This window comes from Lepidochelys kempii, chromosome 2 (genome assembly GCF_965140265.1).
Source record: "Lepidochelys kempii isolate rLepKem1 chromosome 2, rLepKem1.hap2, whole genome shotgun sequence".
Lineage (NCBI taxonomy): Eukaryota > Metazoa > Chordata > Testudines > Cheloniidae > Lepidochelys > Lepidochelys kempii.
This window is the reverse complement of record NC_133257.1, coordinates 259,995,678-260,019,785: the sequence shown is the minus strand read 5'-3', so window position 1 is coordinate 260,019,785 and position 24,108 is coordinate 259,995,678. Positions and strand designations below refer to the sequence as shown.

The window sequence follows — 24,108 nt, the reverse complement described above, 5'->3', positions numbered from 1 at the left end:
GATCAGAATCTGGCACTTTGTGTGTGTGTGTGTGTGTGTGTGTGTTGCACTTGTCACTTATGTGCTTGTAATATATAAATATATATATAACAAATAACCTATATTCTATGCACCCATATTATGTCCTTGTAAGGACTGTTTGGGTCTCTCAAATCTTCCCCAGTTGACACCCCTATTAGCAGTAAATAAGCCACTCTGGGATCTACTTACCCAAGTCCTGCAGAGAAAGTAGTGTACACACTTTTTTTTTTAACCCTCCTCTTCCAGAGGGCAGCTGTCCTTGCTGTCCCCGGGAGACTGACTTCTGCTGCAGATAAACAGTACTGGCCAGAGAGGGAGACGAAAACGATGTGCTTTATTTTGTATACAAAATTAATCTTCCAATGATACCAAAACATCTTTAAATGCAAAAGGTCTAAGAGCCTGGGCTGTTACCGCTTTAAGACCTACCTAATTCCCTTGGTTTAACTCCCTGAGTTGTCAGATCTATGTGCACTTGAAAGTCTGGCAATTCACTGTTCTCTAAGTCAAAGTCTCTTCATTTTTCAAATACTGGCTTCAAAGTTTTCCTGTGAGTTGACTCTGATTCAGGGGGTGGGGAAACAGTTCTTAGAGCATAAACAAATTTAAAACCAACCTAATTGTTTTTCTTCTTCTTAAAAAAGAAGAAAAAAGCTTACTATGAATATGTATTACTGTAAATTTCTAGTGTGTACCTACAATCCCTTTGAGACCTTTAAACTGGTACAACACATATTATGTATATGAAAAAAAAAAAGAAAAATAAACCCACCACTGACAGATACACACACAGATAAAGTTATACAGTCAAGGAGATTTTGTATAAAGAACTTTTAAATCTTATTTAATGTAAAATGCTGACTTTCTAAAAAATCAAAATCCAGATGCTAAGCTGTTTGCAATCTATTGCACTGTGGTTGCATACCTTCTGTTCAGCAGATGTGCTTGGTTTTCTTTATGACCAGCTTTATTCATAGTGTTATAGAACATGCCTATACTCCATACCTGCATCAATGAAACAAAAAAACAACAATATAGAAAAAATTACAAATTAATCCTTCATGTTATCTTTCTGATCGCAGTAAGGGTTAATCTGACCCACAAACAAAACAGAACCAAATTAAGTCACCCATATGCAACAAGGGCATTACAGTACAGAAAATAAATTCAGCACTAGCTACAGTTTAAACAATAGACTCTCTCATGTACAGCATCTTTCTCACAAATTGCTTTCCAAACCAATTTAAAGATAGATAAGGCATTTAGATTATTGCCTCGTTGTTTCCATGATGTCATAAAAATAAAGGGAAGGGTAAACCCCTTTGAAATCCCTCCTGGCCAGGGGAAAACTCCTCTCACCTGTAAAGGGTTAAGAAGCTAAAGGTAACCTCGCTGGCACCTGACCAAAATGACCAATGAGGAGACAAGATACTTTCAAAAGCTGGGAGGAGGGAGAGAAACAAAGGGTCTGTGAGTCTGTCTTATACTGGTTTCTGCCGGGGATAAACTAGGAATGGAGTCTTAGAACTTTTAGTAAGTAATCTAGCTAGGTACGTGTTAGATTATGATTTCTTTAAATGGCTGAGAAAAGAACTGTGCTGAATAGAATAACTATTTCTGTCTGTGTATCTTTTTTGTAACTTAAGGTTTTGCCTAGAGGGGTTCTCTATGTTTTTGAATCTAATTACCCTGTAAGATATCTACCATCCTGATTTTACAGGGGGGATTTCTTTATTTCTATTTATTTCTATTTTTATTAAAAGTCTTCTTGTAAGAAAACTGAATGCTTTTTCATTGTTCTCAGATCCAAGGGTTTGGGTCTGTGGTCACCTATGCAAATTGGTGAGGCTTTTTATCCAACATTTCCCAGGAAAGGGGGGGTGCAAGTGTTGGGAGGATTGTTCATTGTTCTTAAGATCCAAGGGTCTGGGTCTGTAGTCACCTAGGCAAATTGGTGAGGCTTTTTACCAAACCTTGTCCAGGAAATGGGGTGCAAGGTTTTGGGAAGTATTTTGGGGGGAAAGACGCGTCCAAACAGCTCTTCCCCAGTAACCAGTATTAGTTTGGTGGTGGTAGCGGCCAATCCAAGGACAACGGGTGGAATATTTTGTACCTTGGGGAAGTTTTGACCTAAGCTGGTAAAGATAAGCTTAGGAGGTTTTTCATGCAGGTCCCCACATCTGTACCCTAGAGTTCAGAGTGGGGGAGGAACCTTGACACATGAGCTACCCCTCTGTCCACTTGCATCCACCTGTCTCTTGTCTTTTATTTCAATTGTAAGCCAGGGATTGGCAACCTTTGCCACGCAACCTGTCAGGGTAAGCCCCCTGGCGGGCTGGGCCGATTTGTTTACCTGCCGTGTCCACAGGTTCGGCCGATCACAGCTCCCACTGGCCGCGGTTTGCCACTCCAGGCCAACGGGGGCTGTGGAAAGCAGCGTGGGCCGGGGGATGTGCTGGCCGCTGCTTCCCGCAGCCCCCACTTGCCTGGAACGGCGAACCGTGGCCAGTGGGAGCCGTGATCAGCCGAACCTGTGGACACAGCAGGTAAACAAACTGGCCCGGCCCGGCAGGGGGCTTACCCTGGTGGGCTGTGTGCCAAAGGTTGCCGGTCCCTGTTGTAAGCTCTTTGGGCCTGTTTTTGTTCTGTGTTTGTACAATGCCTAGCACTGTGGGGATCTATCCCAGTGCAAACAAACAAATCAATAATACAGAGTGAGAGTACAAAAACTGGTAGCAGTAGGAGAAAGAATTTATGAGATACAGGCACGGGAAGAAATCTGTATTTTCATATGATACCTCTGGAATATTATGCTATACCATTCAAATAATCCTGTGATGCTATTTTATCTACCTCAAATCCCACATGCATAAAAGTCATAGTATTTAAGGCCAGATGGGACCAGCACATCAGCCTGGCTTCCTGTATACAACAGGCCACTAAACCTCACCCACCACCCCTGCAGTGAACCCAACAACCTGAATTAGATCAAAGTATTACAGCCCTCCAAAGACTAAAATATTGCGTGCCACAAATAGAGAACAGAAAGCACTGTGGTGTACCAGTGCCCAAGGCCCCTGCAATGGCAGGGAATTGATTTGCTGAGATATACCCAAATCCTAGCAAGCAACCCCACGTCTCACACTAAATGATTAATGTATTACGGTGTTAAAGCACACTAGGGAACCTTCAGTGCACACCAGCAGGGTCTACACAGATCAATTAATGTGCATCATGTTAATATGGTTTAGAAATCACAGTCCATAGAACGCATTACTGCTCCAAGCGAACAAACCCTCAGAAAACAAATTAGTTCATTTGCTTCATATCATCCTTGATATGCCTAATTGCTCAGATTTCCCTACCATTTGAATGAGAAACGCGATACTGGGCTCTCATTTAAAATGTGTTTTTGTCTGTCAACAAAGCGAACATTGCATCTTTGGGAATTTTCCACTTATGTGAAGGAAGTGTAAAAGTCAAAGCGGGTGCGGGGGGAGGAATGCACACAGTCCCGGAGGCCCAGGTGATCAGTGTAAAAAGGCACACTTCGTTCAGCAAGCTACCGTTACTCTTTACAAGGAGTAGAGCGATCCTGCAACTTTACCAGCCAAACATTTTCAGGGATGTCATGGCGTGACTGGCCCTTCAGTGGCATGTTTAGCGCACCCACCCCCCCGATGGAGGTGGAGAAAATGAGCAATATCAGGACAGCTCATGTGGCTTCATCAGGCCTCCAGGACATAGATAAGAGGATCATAGAGAGTCAGAGAGAGAAAAGGGAGATACCAGATAGGAAGCCCTCGGTGTTGCTGCTTGATAGAGAGCAAAGCCGCTAGCGGAAAGCCTCAAGAGCGACAAGATTAAGGAGCCCTACAGCCAGGGTTATGGCTAGGAGTCCTCAAGTTTCCTTGTGAACTTTGTTAATAAACTTAGACCCCACGTGCTAAGCCTCCCCTGGTGCAGCTGTTGACGACCCACCTGGGTTGTGGTGTCCCCACCTGCACTCTGCCTCTTCCCCTCCCTGCTCGGCCTCTTTCCCGACGCCCCCACCACCTGCCACTGCCTGGTGAGTCCCTCCTCTCCTCCACTCCATGCCCCCATCTCCAGATGTCCCTGCCACTCGTCACATCCCTCCTCTCTTCCACCCTCCTCCCTGTGAGACTCCCCCGCCCCCCGCCATGTCCCTCCTCACCCCCCTACCCCTGTGAGGGAGCGGGGTCGAGGAGAGGAGGGATTCAGTGAGCAGCAGCGGGGGGGCTGAGTGGGGAGGGGGCCAAGCAGGGGAGAGGGTGGGGCTGGGGCAGAGTGGGGGCAGGGCCTGGGACGGAGCAGGAGTGGAGTATGGGCAGGGCCATGAGCGGAAGAGGTGGGACAGGGAACTAGCCTCCCCCAGGGGAAGTTTCACCCGCCGCCTATGCTAGACCCCAAGAAGGTGTGTTTCTTGACAAATTAAAGCCTATGTTTAAATTATTGGGGAGCTCATGGGGGAGAAACTGAGGCAGTGGTTTGCCCCCCAAGCCAGACCTGATAGGTGGTGCTGCTATAGTGGGTAACTGGCAATTGCTCTGGTGATTTTACTTCACAGAGTGTTAGAGCCACTGACAACTCCTCCCCTCTGCCCAAAGTCAGTGGCAGCAGAGTTGGGCCTTCAGTGTGGGAGTTCACTGTCTGCTTTTTATTATAAATCCAAGCTGTGCTTTGGAGCAGGTGCTTTGTCCCAGATTCTGCTCTCAGTTACACCAGTGTTTAGCGAGAGTAAATCCACTGATTACAGTGTTAATCCAGATTTACACCACTGGAACTGAAATCAGGTTGCTGGCCCTTTCTTGGCTTCAGCTTGCTTTCTAGTGAGCAGGGATCCCTCTCCTACTTGTTAAGATAGCAGGTATATGCAGTAAGACCATTTATAAATGCCCAGCAAGTTCTGCACAAGAGAGGGCTGCAGGCCTTTATTGTTATATTATTACACACAGAAAGCCTAACTTTTCCTATTGCTCCTTCTTCATGCTACTTGGGTGCCAGCAAAGAGGGTATTTAGAGCTCAGGAGAGACAGTTGCCCTGATGCCACTTCTGGTGCCACAAGGGCCCATGACTGCCAAGAAGAACAATTTCAGGGACCTGCTCAGCTCCTGAAGCCCCAGGATGAAGCAGATCTGGTACACAGAGACTGTTCTAAGTCTTTAGCTGCCAAACTCCAACGAGTCTCTACTGAACATATGCAAACTGATTTTTCAAAGGCTTGTAGCTTGGCGAAATTTGAGTGGTTTTTCACAGGGATGCCAAAAAAGCCTATGAGAGAATTAGGGTGATTTTCCCTGCCCTCCCCCCCACTGCCAAATGTCAAGTCACTGCCTCAAAGCCTGGAGGCGCAAGGGCGTCTCTATAAAACAGCTGTAAGGCTTTTTTTAAAGATAGGCAACGTGACATATTTTCCCCTAGTCTTGTTTTTAGAAATGGTTTTTAAAAAAAATCAGCCCAAGGCAGACACCCAGCATGGAGCATTTCAGCCCCAGTGGTTAAGCTAGCAAAATCTGAGAATGCAGTATTATGCTGGAGAGCATTGAGCAACCTTAAACGTAGGTAGTGCTAAGAGCTCGACTTATAATTATTATTTTGTTAGCATTGGCACTGGCTGGTGCTACATATGATGGCATAGAAGACATGGTCCCTGCCTCAGTGAGCTTACAGTCATAATGGGAAAACAACAGAGGACAGAGGCAGCCTAGAGTTTCCCAGTGTGCACCATTGGTTGTGGTTTTTGTGGTGTAAACATCTGGACAGAGAACACCAGCATATAGGCCTCTGGACAGTCATTTCCATACTCAACAGTTTCTGAGTAATAAAAAACAGACCTGAAGAAGGACCAAATTCTTTGTGAACATAAGGGGCTGAAACTCCACTGAAGTTGACAGAGCTGAGCACATTTACACCAGGGGAGAATTTGGGCCCATAAGTGCCCAGAATGATTGTATAATAGATTGCATCTCATGAGGCATCTGATGGACATCAAGCCAAATTCACCGGGGAAGAATAGCTGAGACTTTAGTTCTGGTTTGCTTTTCAGGTTGTATCTCTGCAGTTCTTGGAATATGGTCACAGTGTCCATCCCGGTGAAATATAAAATACAGTAGGACACAACAACACTGGAGAATTTCTTACTCCAAAATGTCTTCTCATGACTAGCCTGATGTAGCCACAGGAATCTGGATGGGGGTCCTTAAAGGAAGAGACTTTGGGGAGAAAAATTGACCACTGGAACAAGGTTCACCATCGTGGCTGCCCACCCCACCATTTCCTGTGACCCCAAGCCTTCATCATTCTAATTGTGAAAAGGTGTCCTGATCATACTGGGCCAGAGAGCAGCAGCTAAAAGCAGTGCCCTAAACAACCCAATGCTGGTACAAGTTTGCCAAATCTCAGAGTGGCTGATAAGACCATGTGTTGTGCTGTGGTTCTCCGGCAATGAGGTTGCAAGTGCAAGTTGCATTTTCTATCTTTGCTGGTCTTTTTTTTCCCCATTTTTGTGTATACGTTTGTCTTTGAGGAAACGGGACCAGACTTTAACAAGAGCAGCAAGGACAGCTCCAGCCCATCTTAAGTAACTTCTTTTCTTTTCCCCAAAAAGGACAGGTACTACTGTCTTTAGCACTACATAAATGACTGTCAAACAAGGATGATTTTCCTCTTAAAAACTCTCTCCAGCTAAAGGGAAGTTGTTAAAATGAAAGCCTTATCTTATGCTTTAAATTTCAAATGCTTTAATTGTTTTCCCTTCTTTTCTGTATCTTTCCTACAAGGTTATAAAGGAATTTTAAAGGTGTGTTTGCCAGGGTACTAAGCATGCAGAAGTGTCTGTATATCGAACCCCAAACCTTGTTTGAATCTGTTTAACGTTTGACAGTGATTGCGTTATGTTAACATCTTTGACTCTTTGGACCCATTTACTCCATCTAAATTAATATACCAGGGTCAATTCTTCAGCAGGCGTTAATCAGCATAGCTCCACTCAGGATAATGGAGTTATGCCATTTACACCAGCTACAGATTTGGCCCTGTATCTTTAGGTAGGGTAATGGCACATTTCAATGACTCTTAAACTAGGTTTTTGTACACACCTGTAATTTGAAAGATTGGTCAAATCTTGTCATGTTTCCCCCGGCACTGGGGGACCTGGGGAGGGGAGGTAAGGGGAAGTGGTAACAAAAGGGAGCCAGCATTGCACCTTCCAGATATGACAAAGGCATATTTTGAGATTGGGCGTTGGTTGCTGTCTTGTGGGTATGTGCTGTTGCCTGGTTTCCTGCGTGTCAATAGCAAGCACTATGCTTAGCCGCGGGATTAACCACGACATGCATGCACAAATGCACATGCACACACAAACACACACATATCTGTTACACTGTGTGGACCTGATTGTTCCATCAGTTGCACAAGCAAGGATGAATGCAGCCAAAGCTGCTTGTATTTGAACAAAGACAGGGCAGATACATCAAAATCTTTCAGCCTGTGATCATTGCCCTTGGTTCCCAAGATGCAGGCTGAGCTTCACACTGGCTGCACTCCCTTGCAGCGTGCAGAGCCATACCAAGACGGGGCATGGCCCTTTGCCAAAAGTCCTGCACCCTCTGATTTCCTCAAATGGTGCCTGTGTGCAGTGAGGGCTCAGATGCCCTGGCGATGAATGTATTAAAACAGATTTGATTAGATTAGAGTAAAACAAGCATCTTGCAATGCAGAGCTGCATGCAGCTGTGTGGCTCCAGGTAAAACATCTGCACAGGGGCTTTGTACAGGGGATGCAAGCCCCAGATCCCCAGTAGCACGTTCTGTAAGGACAGATGGCAGGGAAATGTGGTGATCTTCAAGGGAAAGGGCAGCTTGGGAAGGGAAAACAAAGAGTGTGGTGTAACAATAAGGACAAGAGACCTGCAGTGTGGTTGGTGTTACTTTGGGGCAGAGGTCAGAGTGGAACTAAAAAGGCGGTGCTACTATCCCAAGCTCCACCCACAAAATAAACTCCACCCACCTCTCCACACCGCTCATCATGGATGGTGCAAATGGCTGAAATATGACCACACATGCTCTCTGGGCTTCTTTGGCTCTGAAAACATGCATGGGGGGCTGAATACACACATGGGCTCGCCTCAGCTCCTCAAGCTATAGGGCTCATATGCCCAGTTGGGCTCCTTGAGCTCGGTTCCCCCAGGAGTGTTCAGATGTCCAGCTTGGCTCTACTGAGCTCCTTAAGTGTGTCTCTGTCTTGACTGGGGCGGGTGGGGAGCAAAAAGTGGCAGTTCACTCATAAGCACAAAATGAGCTGTCCCTCAGAGCAGGGGCTGGACGTCTTCATGACACCACCTCCTCCCCTCTCCTTTCCGACATGCTTCAAAGGGCAGTGAAACGGTGGAAACCATGTGTACATTTAAAGTATTGTGATTGGGCCTCTGAGCTAGCCCTCGCTGAGATGAATGAGGCGTGTTGCTCCTCTCAGAGCTATTGTTTCAGGGTTCCGCAAAAGCGAGCGGACATTGCTGGCATCGGTTACAATTGGTTCATGTCTTCAGGGCCATCCCCACAGCCAGGCGAGGTAGAGACTGACTTTTTGTTTGTTTGTTTTTCAGTGAAAGCTTAGCTACTGTAGAGCAAGAAGGCAGCATGAACGAGGTGATGGTGTACTGCACCTGTGCTTACTGGTTGAATCTGAGCCCTGCTTTTGGGGCACTGAGATACCACTCTGTTAGGCTGTACGGACAATGTATTCTTTGTTATTTATGATGTCTATTAAAATGGAAGCCCCAACCAAGAGCAAGCTCCATCATACTAGAAGCTGTAAAAAGGCATAGTCAGAGACAGAGCTTAGCCGAGGGAGCTTGCATTCTCAATGGACAAGACAGACAAAGGGTGGGAGATTTTGATCTGATTTTGCAAACTGGGAACTGAGGCACAGAGAGGCACACCAAGTGTCACCCAGTGAGAATGTAGCAGAGCCGGGAACTGAGCCCAGCCCTGTAGAGTCCTAGTTCATTGCTATCCTTCTCCAGGCAGAGGTTAAAGGGACGGTCATGACACAGTCATCACACAGCACCACACATGCCATGTGCTCCTGGGGACCACTTCCATGCCCTACTGCAGCCTGTGCCCGGTCATGCTGTCCCACGTTCCGCAGGTCTCCGAGTGCTCTGCTGCCTTGTCGCGCTGTCTATGCAGGAGGCATAACCCTGATCCACCCGGTTGCTTCCCATCGCTGTTGATCTTGCTTGTGCAACACTTTGGTGAGCAGCAACGATCCCAGTCACAGCTATTTGTGGCCCTGGCAAACCCTCCCCACAGTGCTCGTGCTCTGTGTTAGAGGAGGTGCAATGTACACTGTAGTTCCCATGCTATTTTGGATACTTTCAGTCACTTTGGACACAATCCTGCAAGATGCTGAGCAACCTCAGTTTCTTTCAACTTCCACGGGAGCATCCAGCACCCAGGCAGGACCGGGCCCTTTATGCCCATTCTTACAGTTCCCCACATCTCTTATCCTCCCTCTTTCCCCACTCATCCCTCAGTCCCAGTCTTCCTCTTTTGCCTGCGACAGCTCCTTCTCTCTCTCTTTCTCAATCCCCTTCATGTCCTCAGAGTCCTATTCATTAGACGCCAATAGCACATTCCAGGAGCGAGAGGTGCGCTTTAATATTGTTTTTCTGCATCTCTTAATGAGAACGCGATGACACCAGTAAAGCCATCAGCATAGGAGCCAATTCACTAAAAGTGGGCTAAACACTGTAACCAGCTCCCCCTCACTAGATGACACTAATCAAGACAAACTCTCTAGAGGTCATTGCAGCTTGAGATACCATAAAACGATATCCTTTTGGGAGGAGATCAATTACTCTGTCCAGGCTCAAGCAGTGGTGGTACCCCGGGGCTGTTTCTCAGACCACAAGATATCATAGCCCTTCATCCCCTTAGAAATAGCAGCATACAGAACCACAGGATCCATAACAAGCCCTTGCCAAAATAAAAGGTTTCACCTTGGCCTCAGATGCATGGCTTTAAATACCAGAATCACTTAATTGTACTAATCCCAACTTTCCCTGCGGGAAATACAGCTGAGAGCCAGGAAAAAAAATAAGTTTCAATCTTTCCCACGTTATCTCATTTGTCCATTTTGCAGTCTCCTCTCTCACTAAAGTGGGTGACAAAACGGCAGATGGAATTGAATGTTGGTGAATGAAATGAAAAAATAATCCCAACTAAACATACAAAATGGTGGGGTCTAAATTAGCTATTACTACTCAAGAAAGAGATCGTGGAGGCATTGTGGATAGTTCCCTGAAAATATCCACTCAGTGTTCAGTGGCAGTCAAGAAAGCTAATATTCCACTGTATAAATCCATGGTACGCCAACACCTTGAATATTGAGTGCAGTCTGGGGACTGATCTCAAGAAAAGATAGAATAGAATTGGAAAAACTGCAGAGAAAGGTAATACGAATGGCTAGGGGAATGGAACAGCTTCCATAGGAGGAGGGATTAAAGAGACAGGGACTTAGCTTAAAAGGGAGATGAGTAAAGGGGGATATTACAGGGGTCTATACAATCATGACTGGTGTGGAGAAAGTGAATAGGGAAGTGTTATTTATCCCTTCACATAGCACTAGTACTAGGGGTCACCCAATGCATTTAATAGGCAGCAGGTTTAAAAGCAAACATAAGGAAGTATTTCTTCACACAATGCACAGTCCACCTGCGGTACTCATTGCCAGGGGACGTCATGAAGGCCAAAAGTATAAATGGGATCAAAAAAGAACTAGATAAGTTTATGGAGGATAGATCCATCAATGCTTATTAGCCAAGATGGTCAGGGATGCAATTCCATTCTCCAGGTGTCCCTAAACCTCTAACTGCCGGAAGCGGGGACTGGATGGATTACTGTATAATTGCCCTCTTCTGTTCATTCCCTCTGAAGCATCTGGCACTGGCCACTGTCAGAAGACCGGATCCTGAGCTAGATGAACCATTGGTCTTACCCAGTGTGGCTGTTCTTGTCTTCACAGTTCTGTCCTAACCTCCCCAGTAAGAAAGGGTTCCCTTCAAAGTCCCTTCCATTCTTCCACCTCCCCCTCATCTCAATGAGGAGATACGATGCAAGTGGGCCAGGATGTAACCCACACTGACACGAGTGAAGAGATTCCCACTGACCTAAACCCAGGGCTTTTAGTATAAAGGTAGGCCTAAATTTAAATGGTGCATCAGTGCAGGTGCATAGCTCTCGCGCTTCAGTGAAGATGCTACCTACGCCAACAGGGGGGCTTGGAAACAAGTATCTTAAAAAGGCCAAATCCATTCAGAAAAACAAGCCTAGGCTGAGCAAATCTGGACAAAAATCAACAGACAGTAGTGCAAGTTGTCTTAAAATATCAATATCTATCAATATGTAGATTGAGTTAAAGAAGCAGCTCGTGGGATGAGAGGGAGCCAGGAAGTGGTGGAATCCAGGCCCAGCCCTGCCACTGACACTATGTGGCACGTAAGTTAAGGACAATGGACAACATTTTGTGGGTGATCTAAATGAGAGGGCACCAAAAGGAGTTTCCTGTTCAAATGGCATAGAAAATCTGAAAATGAAGCAGATCACTGATGGCTTTAGGATAAAAGTCAGCCTCAGGACTGGCCCTTCCCTTCCCCCCATCAGCCACACCACTGACAAGATTATTACCATGTATAAGAGGAGAGAGAGCAAAGCGAAAAGGATGAGTAAATAGGGCTTGCTCTAGCTCCCACTGATGTAAATGAAGAGACTACCATTGGCTTCCATGAGGGATGGATCAGGCCAATAATGAACAGCACGACTAATGCTGCACTCCAGCAGACAGCCACTGAACCCCCACCCTACATCCACAGCTAGTGAGGTGGCAGGGAAATCTTACTGACTCCCCTCTGCTGCCCTGTGTGGAAGGGAGCGAAGGTCTCCGGGGAGGGGGTGGCAGAGCAGCAGGGGACAGGGGGCAAAGGAAAACAATGCACCTCCTCGTCCTGTGGCTGTGAGAGATGTAGCCCACACAACCCCCTCACTCTGTGAAGGGAAAGAAGGAGCTGGCAGAGGTGGGCTTATAAGCACAAAGTAGGGGCTTCAGGGTTTGGTCCTGTAAGCATGAGCCCTACTTTAGCTAGGCTGGTTGTCTGAGATGCAGCTCACCACCCAAGGTTAAACTGTGCTCTGCAAACACCCAAAATAATGGAATCTGTCCCCGTAATTAATGTGCCTCACAATAATGCCTGGATTGTCAGTGCGAAGAGAAGATGAAGTGCAGCTGGATGACTGACTGTATTCAGAAAGACGATCCAGATAATAGGATTTAGTGGACTTGAACAAACTCCACCAGATACCTCAAAGAAGCGGGTCAGCTGTCTGAATGCAAATATTGGCTCAGCCTGCTTCTCAGATTCCTCAGTCGGCAGTAGAGTGCATCCCAAGCTGCTAACCACAGGGATAGGTGTTTATTGTTATAATTATTATATAACATTTCTATTAGGCAGGGTCATGGCCCCATTGTGCTGTGCATTACACAAATGCAGGTAAGGACACAGGTCCACAAAATTATTTAGGCACTGAATTAATGGGGGCAGAGGGGTGCCTAGCTACCTCTGATGACCTGGGCCACAATCCCTGCTTCAGGGAGCTTCACCATCTAAAAGACACAAGAGGAGACAAAGGGACAAGGACGGGAAAATAACACACAAGCAAATGTATGTGGTGATGATCGGCACAGCTGAGTTAGTGGTGTGTTTTGTTGTTACCAATGTTGGGATAGGAATAGGGGGGGAGTTGGTCCGAGAAAGGAAGTTTGAAAGGAAGCAAGGGGAAGAAGAACCATCAGAGCTTGCCACCTGCTTAGTCGCTGGTCAACAGCCAGGGTTTCACTTGGGATCTGAGAGGAGACAATTTACTGGATCTCTGTGTTTACTTTCATCTTAAGGGCCACTTGCTGAGCCCTCTACATGAGCCGAGAGACCCATGCTGAAAAGGGGGAAGTGGTTCAAGGTAGAACCACTGAAATAGGTTACCAAGGGAAGTGGTAAATTAATTGTCCAGCACACGGAGTCTTTAAATCAAGACCACGTGACTGTCTAAGAGCTATATTTTAGCTTAACCGCAAGTTATACGGATTGAGGCAGGAATCACTGATTGAGATTCTATGGCCTGTGCAGTGCAGGCAGTCAGCCTCGTCGTTCATAGTGGTCTGTTGTGGCCTTAAAATCTATGAAACAAAGACAGATGAACATAAAGTGCCAGCGGATTAATAATCATGTGCACTGTCGGCCTGGGCTGCTGAAGGCGCAGTTTGGTCTAAGTTGCACAGCCAGCATTTATACAGCCTAGTCCTACGTTCTCAATATCTGTGACAGGAGTACGCAGGTAATATCGTCACTAGGATAAAATGTTCTTGAACAGCATCCCCAGTGTATTTTGCCACACGTCTGTCCCATCAATATTAGGTGTGGAAGTCTTACACTATAGCACGTATTTTTCCAGTTTACAGTGGCCAATACAAGAAAAAAACATGTTCTTTAGTTCTGGTTTGGTACCTTTCTGTCCCTCTCATGCTAAATCAGGGCTGTGTGTGTGTTGCACAATAGATAAAGCTCCTGTCTATACAGTGACATAGGGCAACTACCAATGTTTGGGATTCCTGTACACCGGGTATCTCTGCCTGCTGGAAATGGGAAGGATTTTTTTTAAAACATAGCAGAATGGCAAGTAACAGACTCTGGGGGGACCTTGCCCAGCTAACCAAAGTGTGCAGTGATTCCTGCTGCAGGGAATATGAAGGTAGCAACTTTTACGGCCATGGAATTGGCAGCATCATGTCAGTGACACGTTATGTTTTGTTCTATGAAACACGCCCACTTACTCCTCCATTAATGGCTGAGGGAGCAATTCAGCCCTGTACGGAGGCCCAACCCAAAGCTTATGCATCATTTAAATCCCACCTATGTCCTATTTGGGATCTCAAATGGGATTTCAGTGGTGTGTAGGATTGTGCTGGCCCTCCGCACACTGGGGGGGTGAATTTCACCTTGAAAGAACCCACAGAGTTTAAAGTCTACCCTTTAATGCTGGTAGGATTTTCAGTTATCCTTCATTGTTGATAATGGAGGGCTAGCTGCACAAGACTGAGATGCATGCTCAGTTACTGTCTATGGGGGACTAATATCCCCTATATTATTTTTACTCGGCTACACATTTCAAAGGTTCAGCGCTGGCAAACAGCATAGGGAAAATGAGCCCATTGAGGCTCATTAATGTCCATCTGATATGATTTCATTATATGGGATATGTTTCCCAGAAAGGGAGAGAGTACACAGCGGCCATTTGGGAGAGAGGGTACCATGATTGTGTGAGAGATGTCACTGCTTCCTTAAGCTCCCTTCTTAAGTTATTTCCTTTTGCCCTTGAGAGGCTGTTTTGTTGCTAGCAGTGGCCGAGAGTATTTCACGATTTTTCTTCAGATGGGGGTTTTCTTCCTCTGCTCTCCTAGTCTTTGAAATCTTTATGCCTCTTCAGAGAGCACGAAAAATGAAGACGCACCCTGGGCTGCTGTGATAGTCAGTCTCCTGTCCATGTCCATGAAAATATCTCACCCGGGTGTATTTCCATGGGAGCCCCACCAACCCTACAAAGTTTAGCTCATTAATTGGATTCTCAGACTATTCCAACTGGGGATATTCTCACAGGACCTGAGATGACTTTTAAATGAGTTTTTTCCTGTTCTGAGAACTCCAGGAGCAAAATTAGGCTCACCTCCAGTTCTTCTGGCAGCAGGGATAAATACATTAGAATAGAGCTGTAGTGAGATGGGGGTCATGTCAGGAGAGCAGAAGCTCACCAGAATGCTCCCTTTCTCCCTGTAGAAACTTATTTGCAGGTAAACCACAGAATTGGGGTCCCCCTGGTTTGATGGGAAACTTGGGGGGGGATCATAGGTGGTAAGATCACTGTTTCCTGCAGCATAGACCCTTCCCTGCTTCAGTACTCTAGGGATATTTCAGCATAAACTTTTTTGACATGCCTGTGTTAATGTCTTCTGGAAGGTAGAATCTATGGCCATCACTAGTGGAAACCCAGCAGGATCATGGTTTCCCAATGGGGAAGACCAGTTAGGAAAAACTAAGCTTCAGTGGATGGATTGAGATTCATAGGAAATCCACACATATCTTGGACCATCAGCAGGTTGGGAGGGCTAAAGTCTTTCATCCTAAACCTTAGCCTTTAGTTCTTTGCTCTTCCTCTCTGAATTCCTTCTAGTTTGTCTACATCTTTCTGGTGCTCTTACTTTAGAAGCATGGACTTTGAAACAGCGGACATGTACTCTTTCACATGCCATATTTAGATATGAATTCCTTTTCTGCTGAGCCAGTCTCCACGCTAACATCACAGCAATGCTGCTTCCTGAACTCTTAGATCCACCTAATTCCTAAACACAGAAAGCCAAGTGCGTCGGCATCAGATTCTGTCAGCTCTAGATCATCCAGTGCTTTGTTCTGTGAGGTGCCTGGGTCCATTCTGAAGGGAACTAAGAAGTCCAGCAAAATGCTTTCATGGTTTTACAGTGTCTTTTGCCAAAGTGGAATTCAAGCTATTCATAATAAAATCTTTGTGAACTCAAAATTCCTGTTCTTTTTTATTCTTACCACATACTGTAATTAGAATAAAATAATCAGTCAGAAATAAATTCTATGAACTCCTAGCTGCATTCTTCTCTTGCCGTTGACTGAATGAAAATATACTGCTAAATCTCATGAGGATAATTCTAAATGCAACGCAGTGTTGCAATCAGGGGTCTTGCACCACTGTAAAACTGGTGAGAGATTGGAATCAGGCCCCCAATGTAATAGAATGTGATAATGTGTAAATAATCTAACTAGCAGCGAACAAAGTTATCTGCAGTAGTGAACAGTGTAACAGCAACAACAAAACCAGCAAGCCAGTATTTTTGAATGTCTTGAAGAAAGTAGCTGCAGATTTAGGTCATGGAGTCTAAAGGCAGAAGGGACCATCTGATCATCTAATCAGACTTGCTGTATTTCACAAGCTTGGCCATCTCCTCAGCAAGCCCAACAACCGAAGTTAGACCAAAGAATTCTCTTGTCACATGCAGAGAACAGGAGGGACTGAGATGCACCAGTGGCTGAGGCCCCAGCCATGGTAAGGAATTGATTAAGTGAGATATCTATTAAGTGGGAGAGCAGTGTTGCCTATTGGCACTGGACTGCAATGCAGGAGACAGTTCTAGTCTCAGCTTTGTTGCTGACCTCGGGCAAGTCACGTCCCCTCTCTGTGCCTCAGTTTCCCCATCTGCAAAAAAGGGGATGGTGATACTGACCTCCTTTGCCAAGTGCTTTGACATTGACTGATGAAACATGTTTTAAAATAGCTAAGTATTGTTCTTAATATTTTATTATATGGCCAGGCTGTCCCTCCTGAAAATTTAGTTATTCATGATCCCCATAATAACTGCTCTAACATTAATATTGTATTAATAGATTGCTAGATAACAACATACTTCCATTCCCCTTCCCATTCCTACTGTTTTTATCATCATCCTTGGCTTCATCAGGTCTAATATTTAGGGCTCAATCCTACAACTAATTGCTTGAAAGCAGACTTCAGTGCAGCTCCATCTGAGTGCAGCAGTTCATCCCTATGTGACAAACTGCAGGACCTTAGACTGCAAGCTTTAAGGTGCAGGGACTATGTTTTCTTATGTGTCCTGTGAAGCACCTATCACACTTTTTTGTGCTGTAGAATAATTGATGAGGAGTGGATGCACGGAAACAGAAGAGCATAGACGAGATACATAAAAGTCCTACAAAATGAGAAAGGGAAATTGAACAGGGAAAGGGGGAAGAAGCAACCGCTGAGGAAGCAGAGTAAAATCACATCTGCTGCACAGGGTGTGAATGCTCCGAATCCAAAGGAAAAAAAGAGAATGACCTGGCTGTGCTATTTAACTGACAGTTGGAAGACTCACTGCTGCCTGGGACTGGTTCAGTGCACATCTCTCTGAAAAGAAATAAATGGCTCAAAGAACAGAGAATTCTGGCTGTGGAAATGCTTACTCATCTAAAAAGAAACCCAAACATACTGCAAGTGCTTGCAAAATTGGCAATCTTTTATTGGCTATGCAGGTCAAGCTCCTATAAAGGAAGCAGAATCGACCTTTTCAGTTTACTAAGTAATATATATATGGCATAGCAGAGAAAGTATTCAGAGATTATGGTCTAATTACGTATGCAAATATATTGGATGGAGAGTATGATATTTTGCAAGCTGCTCATAAAAGAAAGTCTGTTTTTTGAAAGCCCCTAATTTTCTATTTTAGGAGACAGCCTGGTACACACTTTGATGTTGTTATTTTTATTTAGTGGTATTACTTATCTAGGCCGTGCTACCTTGTACAGGACATCAATGGTTCTGAACTTCTCCATACCGTGACCCCTAGTTACAACAGAAAAATGGTTTGAGATCTCTCTCCTGGAAGCTTTTGAACTCCTCAAGCATGTTGAAAGGGAGGGTAGCCAACATCCTGTGACTGAGGGTATGTCTACCCTGAAATTAGTCACTTGTGGCTTGCCTGTGGCAGCTGACTCGGTCTTGCAGGGGTCAGGCTAAGGGGATGTATAATTGCAATATAGACAGGCTGCAGCATGAGCCATGGAACCCTTCCCCCTCATGGGTCTTAGAAGGCTCCAGCCCTAGCCTGAACGTCTACACTGCAATTAAACATCCCCTTAGCCCAAGCGAGGGTCAGCTGGCATGGGCCATCCATGGGTTTTTAATTGCAGTCTAGACACACCCTGAGAAGATGTGGGGCAGGCATAGCAGAGGAGATGAGAAGGAACCATGTTGCACTCGGGGTTCCTGAGAGGAATTGTTCCTGGTGACACCCCGGTAGGGCACAGCATGGCACCTACACCACCTTTAGAGAGAAGGTGCATTCTCCTGCCCCTCGATGCCTGGTCAGTCTCACATGGCGTCGCCTTCACCCCGCTCTCTCTGACACAGCCGGAGGAATTAAGGGCTATGCTCTCTTACGGAGTTCTAAAAACCCTTGAGCAGGGTCACAAGTGTAGGGGAGTCCCCGACATTCACCCACATGGTGACAGGCCAGAGTCTGGCTTCCTTATGGCACCAACGGCATGCTGTGCTCTATGGTGAGTGGTGTCTCTCTCACCCCATGCCACTGTTAACAGAGCCCTTCGCTGCTCGTGCCACAAATCAGACGGAGACCACGTAGCATGCCAGCACCAGTGCCCTTTGATTCACAGGGTCAGTTCCCACCTCCGTCTATATACAGCCCACTCCATGCTGCTCCCTGGGGGACAGCTCGCTTCTTCAGGCCAGAAGGGAACTGGAGCCACAGGCTCCTCCCTTTCCAGGTCCCCCGCTTAGCTTCCTTTCTGCCAGCTTTATATAGCCCCCTGTCTGCTAAGGCCAGCAGGTGTTTCTGCTGAAGCCCTTAGGCGAGCCATACCCAGCCAGCACCAATTAATACCCCTTAATTGGGGCTGGGCTAACAGGGGCCTGGCTCAGAACCTCCTGGCCAGCACCCTGATACACGCCTCCCCCCTTAAGAACCGCAAGGTCCGGCCAACCTCGGCCCTTTCGCCTTCTACCCGGGGTGGGGGATCCTTCCGGCGAAAGCTCCCCGCTCCTGGCCGGGCAATCCCCAGTCACCTCTGCTGGTGTTTTCTCCATCCCCCTCCCACAGAGCATACACTGCTCAGGAAGTGGCTGCCCCCATAATTCCGCCTCAGCCCGCAGGTCGTCACACCAGTCACAGTTCGGCGGGCACCCCATCCCCTGCTCCTCCTGTACCTCTGGTCGGGAGTCAGAATTTATCCCACCATCTGGCGGGGCTTTCTGCGCCTCAGTTTCCCCTGCACTGCCCTGTGGGTTCGGGGTCTCATCCATGGGGAGCGATGTTATGGGATGCTCCCCTGGACCCGTCCCTTCTTCTGAAGGGCTCAGGCTGGCCAGCTCCCCCATATACCCTTCCCGAGGGTTCACCTGCTCTGGGCTTTGTTGTCTAGGAGTTTCTTCATTACCGACGGGACTTTGCCTGTCCCAGGATCCTCAGGCTTGGGATATTCGCCCCCGCTCTCGGAGCACCCCACCGCTTCCTTCCAGGTAGCAGGCCTCAGTCTCTGCCTAACGCCACTGGGTACGGTAGCCTCTCCAGCACCTCCACCCGCTTCCATCTGAAGTGGCCTCTCACTTCCAGGGGTACCTGAGCCACCGGGCAGGACTTCTTGTCCCCATGGATGCACCCAAGGGCTATCCTTGCCCCTGCGATGAACCAGTGCGGCTTCACCAGTGCCTTCTGTACTAGTGTACAGCCTGATGTGATGTCTACCAGGCCTGTGCGGGGTTTTCTCCCAACCCTCGCGGGAATGGTGGACAGGTTCGGCCCCCGTTTTTGCCCCTCAATCTGAGTCCATCCACAAAATTCTGCCCATCCGCACTCCATATCCAGGCAGTCCCGTTTTGTGTGACCCGGTCTCCCACACTGCCAACAAGTTAGCCTGGCGGGCCTTTCAGGCGCACCTCAGGGGAGCCCTTCTTCTCTTGGCCTCTCCCGGAAAAAGGTTCTGTCTGCCTCTTCCCCGGCTCCCTGCCCTGCCGTAGCCGGTCCTCCCTCGGCCTCAATGTACTCCTCCGTCAATCTGATGGCCACTTTGACGGTGCCGGGCTGGTGACGCCTCACCCACACACGTGTGGTCTCAGGGAAGCCCTGCAGTATTTGTTCGAGGACTAGAGGGTCCATGATTTCCCCTACAGTACGCGCCTCTGGCCTCAGCCAGCGGGTGGCCCAGTCCATCAGCCGCTGGGCATACGCCCAGGGCCACGCTGCCGCCGCCCACTGAGCCATCTGGAACCTCTGACGGTACCACTCGGCCGACAGGCCCACCCGATCCAGAATGGAGGCTCTCACTGCCTCATGATTCTGGGCTTGTTCCTCGCTCAAGGCCATAAAGACCACTTGAGCCTCGCCCGTCAAATACGGAGCCAGATGGAGGGCCCATGTTGTCCTCTCCCATCCGGCGCACGTGGCTACCCACTCAAAAGGTCCCCAGGAAGGCATCTGCTGGGCTCATTTTACATAGTCCCAAGACCGGCAGCCAGGCGCCCTCCCCTCCCACAGGACTCACCACGGGTTTCAGGAGCCGCTCCTATACGCCGGTCTGCTCCCAGATAAACTCCTGCAGGTTCCACTGTTGTTCAGCCTGCCAGGTCAGTAAGGCCTGTCTCTCAGCCTGGTGGGACTGCTGGAAACCTTGCAGGGCCTGCTGCATCTGTTCCTGCTGCTTTACCAGCCATTGTAGGATCTCCTCCATGTCCAGGTCACCAACCACATTTGCTGGCTTCCAATCCCAGACAAGCCCCCACGTGTAACAGAGCCCTTCACTGCTCATGCCACAAATCAGTCAGAGATCACTTAGCATACCAGCACCAGTGTCCTTTTATTCACAGTGTCAGTTCCCACCTCCGTTTATATACAGTCCACTCCACGCAGCTCCCTGGGGGATGGCTAGCTTCTTCAGGAGCCACAGGCTCCTCCCTTTCCAGTTTCCCACCTTAGCTTCCTTTCTGCCAGCTTTATATAGCCCCTGTCTGATAAGGCCAGCAGGTGTTTCTGCTGAAGCCCTTAGGCCAGCCATACCCAGCCAGCACCAATGAATACCCCTTAATGGGGGCTGGGCTAACAGGGGCCTGGCTCAGAACCTCCTAGCCAGCACCCTGTTACAGCTACCTCAGAGTGTCTAGTGAGAATGGTAGAGAGGTTCATTTTCTCTTACTCTTCCCTGACTCATGGAGCAAAGCAAAAGAAGCAGAAAGAGGCAAGCAGGGGGTGTAGTCAGTGTTGCTGCTTAGAACTATAACCACAGGATGAAGCTTGTACTAGTAGTAAAAAAAAAATAGTGAAAATCTAATGTACAGACGCTTTGTGCATGAGGGTTCTCTTTCCTCCTAGAAAGGAAGGTAGGTGATGCAGTTCTTGCTCCCACTTCAGCTATTAGAACCCGGGGCCAGATGGCACAAAGGTGCTAAGTAATAATCCTTCATCTTCATTGTGAGAGGGCTGCTGTGTTTTTCCCATTTCCATCCGTTGGTCCGGCCCCAGGGCTTCTGCATTCTTCTCTGTCGCTTTTATATAATACAAATGCCAGGTAATAAGTTCAAAAGGCTAGATGCTGGGTTAGTTCATCTCTCTGGTTTATTAGGCTAGCCCTGACTAACAAGGTTGTTTTAGCTTGGGGCAGCATGGAGGGAAAGGGAACATTATTTCTCACACCTTGTGCTTACTGCACTATTCAACAGCCAAGAGAAGCAGCCAGCAGGGCTCTCACTACACTATATAAAAAAGAAAGACACAATTCCTCTTCCTTTTTTTTTTAAGTACATGCTAATATGGCCTTGTGGAACAATAGTAAAACAGTAGCAAATTCCACATGTAATGGCAGCAGAGTTCTAAGGCCTGTGTTATGCAGGGGGCCAGACGAGATCATGTAATGGTCCCCTCTGGACTTAAAATTGATGACATATTATGAAATTTGAGTGACGTTCTTGAAATTCTTCAGATACACTGAGCAAGGACCATCCTTCAATCATTTGCTCTGTCTCATGAGATCACTCACAAGGGGGTCCATTTTAACATGATAATTCCTGTAAATTAGACACCTTTGTGTTACCAATTAGGCTGAGACTCTTCCTTCATTTTATAGGAAATCAAACAGTCCATTCGTTTGCTGAAAATCTGGGCCTGATTTCAAATGATGGCCTACAGCTGAAGCCCTCCATATCCTGTCCCTAATCTCCATGGCCATCCGGACCCCTGAAGCATAAATATTTTAACTACATGAAGATAAAGTTCCATGCCACAGGGCTTCCTCTTCTTGCACATCAGTGATGTCTGTGATACTCCAACCAACCCATGTGGCAAAAAGAGGATTTGGGTTTTTTTCAGCATCTTTTCTTGAAAGTGAAGTGCAGCTGTATGGATTTAATTTTGTTAGCCCCCTCTGAGGCTGGAAACCATTGGCATCTCCTCTATCCTATAGTCTCATTTCAGCACCAGTAGAGCTCCACTTTCACTGGCTAGGAGGAGGATCGTAAAAGATTCCAGGTCCTCAGAAGCGTGAAGCACCCTCTTATATTGGGTGTAAACTCAGTACCAATGTGTGAAAAGAAATAATTAGAAAGGACTGTTTTACATTTGAAAAGACTTCAAAACTTCAATCTTTAAAAAAGGGAAGAAGGAGGATCCTGGGAACTACAGGCCAGTCAGCCTCACCTCAGTCCCTGGAAAAATCATGGAGCAGGTCCTCAAAGAATCAATCCTGAAGCACTTGCATGAGAGGAAAGTGATCAGGAACAGCCAGCATGTATTCACCAAGGGAAGGTCATGCCTGACTAATCTAATCGCCTTTTATAATGAGATTACTGGTTCTGTGGATGAAGGGAAAGCAGTGGATGTATTGTTTCTTGACTTTAGCAAAGCTTTTGACACGGTCTCCCACAGTATTCTTGTCAGCAAGTTAAGGAAGTATGGGCTGGATGAATGCACTATAAGGTGGGTAGAAAGCAGGCTAGATTGTCGGGCTCAACGGGTAGTGATCAATGGCTCCATGTCTAGTTGGCAGCCAGTATCAAGTGGAGTGCCCCAAGGGTCGGTCCTGGGGCCAGTTTTGTTCAATATCTTCATAAATGATCTGGAGGATGGTGTGGATTGCACTCTCAGCAAATTTGCGGATGATACTAAACTGGGAGGAGTGGTAGATACGCTGGAGGGGAGGGATAGGATACAGAAGGACCTAGACAAATTGGAGGATTGGGCCAAAAGAAATCTGATGAGGTTCAATAAGGATAAGTGCAGGGTCCTGCACTTAGGACGGAAGAACCCAATGCACAGCTACAGACTAGGGACCGAATGGCTAGGCAGCAGTTCTGCGGAAAAGGACCTAGGGGTGACAGTGGACGAGAAGCTGGATATGAGTCAGCAGTGTGCCCTTGTTGCCAAGAAGGCCAATGGCATTTTGGGATGTATAAGCAGGGGCATAGCGAGCAGATCGAGGGACGTGATCGTTCCCCTCTATTCGACATTGGTGAGGCCTCATCTGGAGTACTGTGTCCAGTTTTGGGCCCCACACTTCAAGAAGGATGTGGATAAATTGGAGAGAGTCCAGCGAAGGGCAACAAAAATGATTAGGGGACTGGAACACATGAGTTATGAGGAGAGGCTGAGGGAGCTGGGATTGTTTAGCCTGCAGAAGAGAAGAATGAGGGGGGATTTGATAGCTGCTTTCAACTACCTGAAAGGGGGTTCCAAAGAGGATGGCTCTAGACTGTTCTCAATGGTAGCAGATGACAGAACTAGGAGTAATGGTCTCAAGTTGCAGTGGGGGCGGTTTAGATTGGATATTAGGAAAAACTTTTTCACTAAGAGGGTGGTGAAACACTGGAATGCGTTACCTAGGGAGGTGGTAGAATCTCCTTCCTTAGAGGTTTTTAAGGTCAGGCTTGACAAAGCCCTGGCTGGGATGATTTAACTGGGAATTGGTCCTGCTTCGAGCAGGGGGTTGGACTAGATGACCTTCTGGGGTCCCTTCCAACCTGATATTCTATGATTCTATTATTCTATGAAAAGCCTGTGGAAGTGAATTCAGCACAAATGAGAGGCTATCCGTTTATCTATCCTGCCCGTTGCTGAAGTATCTAAGTGCTCATGTGATGCGGTTTGTATGAAGGAAGTTATACCTGATGAAACCCTTTACTAAGCCCAGGGACGGTGGTATGCCCATGCTCTTTACTTGCGTGGGGGAGGGATAGTTCAGTGGTTTGAGTATTGGCTTGCTGAACCCAGGGTTGTGAGTTCAATTCTTGAGGGGGCCATTTAGGGATCTGGGCCAAAAATTGGGGATTAGTCCTGCTTTGAGCAGGGGGTTAGGCTAGATGACCTCCTGAGGTCCCTTCTAACCCTGATATTCTATAAACATGTTTCAGATAATGCATGATGAAAATATAAGAACC

The 24,108-nt window shown here is 47.1% G+C and overlaps 1 long non-coding RNA gene across 1 annotated transcript in view; it reads left to right on the top strand.

Annotated features, from left to right (window-relative positions):
* Positions 1-24,108, top strand: part of LOC140907852 (uncharacterized) — a 94,411-nt gene that overhangs the window by 1,388 nt on the left and 68,915 nt on the right. The window lies entirely within an intron of this gene.